This window comes from Bos indicus x Bos taurus, chromosome X (assembly GCF_003369695.1).
Source record: "Bos indicus x Bos taurus breed Angus x Brahman F1 hybrid chromosome X, Bos_hybrid_MaternalHap_v2.0, whole genome shotgun sequence".
NCBI lineage: Eukaryota > Metazoa > Chordata > Mammalia > Artiodactyla > Bovidae > Bos > Bos indicus x Bos taurus.
Window position 1 is genome coordinate 143,494,033 of NC_040105.1, and position 5,984 is coordinate 143,500,016.

A 5,984-nucleotide genomic window follows, 5' to 3' on the forward strand; every position below is an offset into this window, starting at 1 on the left:
AAAGATATTTGCCTCTGTATCTTCTACTATTATTCATAGTAATAAAATACAGGTACACCCTCAGTATCCATACATTGCTTACATTGATAGAACATCTGATAGATATGATCAACATTTGATCCATATGATAGAACATTTATTTATGCACCATGAAAAAATATGGAAACTGCCCATGATGTGTAGTATGAATAGTATTCAAATTATCTTGTATAACTATATAAGCTCTTAAAAATATACATGCATAAAAATAAAGCTACATATTCTAAAATATTAATATCTGTTATCTCTGACTTACAGTATTATGGGTGGTTATTTCTTAAACTGTTTGGTATAAGTCACATTTTCTACAATGTGTAAGTATTAAAGTAAAATAAATATTTTAAATTAGAAAGGATTTCTTATGAATTTGTGTCAGTTTATAGATAAGGTATGTAGCTACTAAAGCCTTTCTTCTACCTAAGCCTTGCTACTAGTCCCTGCCAGCAATCAACATATATAACCCAACTCTGCCTCCACAAATGCTTCTTCGAGGATAGTATTTTACATGGAAATAATCCTTAAGTCATGGTTTCTCTATAACATTTTGTTAAATCCTCCTAAGATTTAGGTTTCCCACAAAATTCGAAGTTGAAAAATGTGTAACGGATCTGCCATTATTTATGCTCTACTGCTAATCTGAAGAGGCTTTACTAACAAAGGGCTTCCCTGGTGGCTTAGTTGGTAAAGAATCCGCCTGTAATGCAGGAGACCCAGGTTCGATCCCTGGCTGTGGAAGATATCCTGGAGAAGGAAATGACAACCCACTCCAGTGTTCTTGCCTGGAAAAGCTCATGGACAGAGGAGCCTGGTGAGCTACAGTCTATGGGGTCACAAACAGTTGGACATGACTTAGTGACTAAACCACCAATAGTGGAAAAAAGTTTCTATAATAAAGAGTGCTCTGATTGTGACCTTTGAAGGAAAAGGCCATACTTTATTATTTTTTATTCTTTACAGTACCTCAGAGTAGGAACTCAGAAAATATGCAATAAAATTACTGAAATCATAATTGTAACACCTTCATGAATTTCTGAGATCCAAAGCATATTAGACTCCCTCGAGGTCTTAACACAGATTAAGCACTGGATGTTTGCTGAATGAGTGCAACTCCAGTGGAGCAACAGGACAGACCGTAAAATTGCTTTAGGATAATGCTAAGCATCTGAAAGCAAGTCAGGGAGTTGTCTACAAAAGAATGCCATTGTTTATTTACTAAATAAGTATGGCTATCTATATCATCAAATCTTAATAGAGGAACAGATAGTATAGACGAATCTAATTTTAAAAGGTGATGTGAGTAGAGAAAAAAGGCACTGATCTAAGTAACTTTGAAAAATGGTGTTGTGACCAGGTATTATGACATAAAAGACAAGGGACTTTATGTAAAAACTGTATTCTAGTTGGTAAAGGTGTTTCTTCTGGGGATATGGGTTAGCAGTTCTGAAACTGCTGAACATGTTATGTTGTGATTGAGTACTGAGTGAGTGAGTGAAGTTGCTCAGTCATGTCCGACTCTTTGCGACCCCATAGACTACAGCCTACCAGGCTCCTCCGTCCATGGGATTTTCCAGGCAAGAGTACTGGAGTGGGGTGCCATTTCCTTCTCCATGTTGTGATTGAACAAATAAGTAAATGGATAGTGAATGGTGGGAACCAGGTGGCTCACTGTTGGAGAAAGAGGTTATTCATAAGCAAGAGGAGGAAACTAGAATAACCTATGCACTAATGGATCACTCAGAGACATCAGCAAGGATTCAAATCCAATTTAATATTGAGATACATGGAAAATTTTATAGATGTAGATATAAACAGAGATTTGTATGCATGCATATATTTCTTCGCTCTGTCAGCTGAGATGGCCTAAGAGAAACAACGGCCCAGTAGCAATGAGCACATCTATCACCCGGATCTTCATTTTTAACACCAGTCTCTAATAAAAGGAACCTGGATAAGTGGTTGATTACAGAACTGGAAACGTATGAAATGAACCTGGAGCATGTTAGGAGTGACATAAAGAAAGGAAGTGCTCAAAAAAAAAAAAAAAGTCAAAGGGACATAGAAACCAACTTGAAAGAACAAGTTGAAAGACAAAATAATGCAGTGTTGGACTACAACTCGAAGTATAAAATAATTACCTGTAAGTCCAAGCTGATACAAACAAATGGTTGAATAAATAAATAAGGGAGAAGAGACCTATCTCCTGTACTAAACAATTCCAAGTTAAGTTATACAGATACTTGCTTCTCAAGGAGGTGGGCCTTAACTCTTCCCTACCCCATGAGTTTGGGCTGTTCTTAGTGATTCACTTCCAAAGAACAAATTTATGGAAAGTGAGAAAAAAGTAACTTTGTAGTAGAGAAACCTGACAAACACTCCTCAGCCAAGTGATAAGTCATGCTGGTACTATATATGCTTGATGTGACGTAATGAAAGAACAATCCACCTCCATGAGCTTCCTCCCTAGAGGCTACAGCCTATTGAATCATGAGAAAAATACCAGACAAACCCAACTGAGGAACATTGAACAAAATACTTAACCAGTACTCCTCAAAACTGCTGAAGTCATCAAAAGCACGGGAAGCATGAGAGAATATCATGGCTAAGAAGAGCCAAAGGAGACCTGACAACCACATGTAATGTCACATCCTGGATGGGATTCCTGAACAGGAAAAGGACATTAGGTAAAAACTAGTGAAAGCCAAATAAAGCGTGGAGTTAACAGTAATGTACCAGTGTTGGTTCCTTAATGTGAAAAATGTGCCACTGTAATGTCACATGCTAACCACAGGGGAAGTTGGTGCAGGGGATATGTGAACTATGCAAACTTTTCTGAAAAATATAAAACTATTCTAAAATAAAGTTTATTTAAATTAAGGAAGCACAATATGCCTAAATGAAAGGTATTCTGGACTGGATCTTGAATTGAATTGAATTGAAAAAGGACACTAGTGAAAAACTGGTGCAATATGAATAAAGCTGGGAGTTTACTTAATAGTATTGCAGCAGTGTGGATTTTAGTTTTGATGAATGTACCATGGTAATGTAAGATACTATCATTAAGGGAAACTGCGTAATAAGTACGTGGGAACGCCATATTTCCTTTGGAACTTTTCTGTAAATCTAGTTATTCCAAAATAAAATTTAAAAAATGTAGTGCAGAGTAGCTAGACATACAAGCCAGCTCAATCTGCTTGGGCCAGCCTAGATAACCTGTAATCTACATGATGACATTTGATTTGTTGGGGAATCTGCAGTGGATCCCTCCCCTCTTCTCCACACCACCCTTCGCACTGGCCCTGCTATATCAACCTAAATGTATTTCATGTCCATGGATCTACACCAGTCATGTGGTTGTGGTTAACGCGGGGAACCTGGGCTCCCCAAGACTAGATGACTTACATCTAGCGAACAAAAGAAAATAGAATGGACCAAGCTTCAGAACTGAAGGCAACAGGACAGCAGTTGCGGGGAGGAGTCTGATAATCAGGAGTTAGTTTGAAACAGAAGACAGGTAAGATTTTGGGGGAAATAGACAACGATTTTAGGCTGGGAGGAGGGGGGCCAGAGACCAGTGAAAACGTTGCCTTGGTTAGGTACTGTGTTTTTTTCTGCCTTACCTCTGGCTTACTCATAAGGTCTTTTTTTATTCATGTTATCTTTGCTACTTGTAATATTAGATGAACAAAGACTGGCCTGAAAGTCAAGTGGCTGTCATGAGTTACTAGGAAGCGAAAACAAAAAAACAGAGATTGGAAATAGGATGAGAAGGGGCATTCCTAGGGCTACAGCCACAAGACAGTTTCAAGTCTCTTGCTTGTTTCTATGGCCACCTTCTTCATCAGACTGTGAGCTCTTCTGGCACACGGATGCTGTCTTATTCTCTAGTCCCAGCAATGGTCTGTACATAGATGTTCAATAAACATACGCTAATGCAGAAGTAAGGCAGGAAGCTAGAAACTAGTGAAACTGGGCATGATTTTCTTTTGAAAACTTATGAGGAAATATTAAATCCCAAACATATTTTTATCCTGAATCCCCATAATAAAGACTTTAAAAATTCCGAAAATTTGATTTTTTCATATCAGTAAGGAGAGCTGGCTCTCAAAATCTGAAATTGGAATTTGGGGAATGAATATATTGTTATACATGTATTTCAAATAATAAAAAGCAACTGTTTAGCTGTATAATGTGAAAGACCAGAGAAAATGGCATGCTAAATTATGTTGAGTCATTCATATTTTAATTCCAATTAATGTAAACAAGATGAAAGCAAGGGAAGGCTTGTTATCTCTCCAAAGAGTTTTTAATGAAATGTGGCTTTAAACTTATTTAGGCAGCCACACTAACTCTGTGGTGAAATTTTCACCAGAGAAAGGGAAAATAAGAAAATATGGTTACTTTTTTCAAAAGCTAGGTTTATTCACTTTAATAGACTGTTTGTTGCCCTAAGATAAGATTGTGCTTGACTTTTTTTTAAGTATTAAAATGTTCTCTCTTTTATGATGGTGGCTCAGTGGTAAAGAATCCACCTGCCAAGCAGGAGATGCAGGTTCGATCCCTGGGTAGGGAAGATCCACTGGAGAAGGAAATGGCAACCCACTGAGTATTCTTGCCTGGAAAATTTCATGGGCAGAAGAGCCTGGCAGGTTACATTCCACTGGGTCACAAGTCAGACATGACTTAGCAACTAAACAACAAATAGATGGTGGAAGTTTTTTAAAGTGTTGAGTTGAGAAAAAAGGGCTGGTGCCCTACGTCAATCCTTAAAATACTATTCATCCATGAAATATCAGTATCTGAAAAGTGCTTCTACATCCTCTCCTCCCTTTTTGTTTTTTGTTTTTTTTTTTTTTTTTGGTCTAAAACTGTACTGAGGGATTCAGGAAATGCAGTGAGAAATGTGTGTCTATTGAGTACTAACTAGGTACCAAGTTTTACATATACATGATTTTCACTAAATCCTTACAATTTCAGTGAGATATTCTCATATTACAGATAAGGACATGGAAATTAATATAAAATAACATGCCCAAGGAAGGTGCTAACAGAGGAAACCAAATCTAAGTTTATCTAATTCTAGAATCTGTGCTCCTTCCTATAATACCACACCACTTAATATAGTGAGTTTCTAATACAGTTCATTTTAGGGGAAAATGCTGTTCAATTTTTCTTTACATACATCTTGATGCTACCTTTTCAAACTCACTTTCTGACTTGTAACTTTGCAGTATATTTATATAATGATAAACCAATATTTTCAAAACTAAATTTAGAAGTATCAGTATTGTTCTCTTAAGCTTGCATCCCAACTATTTTGCCTTTGCCTTTTTGTTCAAGACACCACATAAAACCCATCAGGAAATATTCATATGGCAACACCCCGATTATATGCAGTTGAAACATCCAGCACCACAGCAAGACTACAAGGCATCAGGCAGAAGTCAGTGAAAGCAAGCAGCCTCAGAGAGTTGAAGACACTGAGTTCTCTGAGACACTAGACCAATTCCACTGCCATCCAGACCCTGAGACTAAGAAAGAGCCTGGTTAGAAAGCCAATGGCATAACAACTTGATCTGTCAGGCAGAATACAGGAAAGTGAGCAGAGAGGTGGGGGACAGTGAGGGAGGTGGGAGGAGAGGAAGGAGAAAGCATGTTGCTGGCAAGAGCAAGAAAGCAGCATAGAAATAAAACCAAGGTAAACAATACGGAATGAACTAGAAAATCCGGGACACTCAAGACTATGCTGATTAATATGGATATGATCATGTCTCCTCAGCTTCTCACTTACATACTGAAAACAACTGCAGTAAAGAATGTATAAGCATAGAGATGAACTGCTAGCAGTGTTCATTTTAGAACTAGAATTAAAAACTATTTTTCTTAAAGGTATGTAGCTAATACATTATAATTTAGGGGTCCAAAATGTGATCTCTGCTTGCTAAAAA

The 5,984-nt window shown here is 37.4% G+C and overlaps 1 non-coding gene across 1 annotated transcript; it reads left to right on the forward strand.

The window, feature by feature from the left end:
• The first annotated feature begins 702 nt into the window (after positions 1-702).
• On the forward strand, positions 703-774 carry TRNAY-GUA. Its single transcript has one exon. It is a non-coding gene; the product is annotated as a tRNA-Tyr (tRNA).
• Positions 775-5,984: the final 5,210 nt, after the last annotated feature.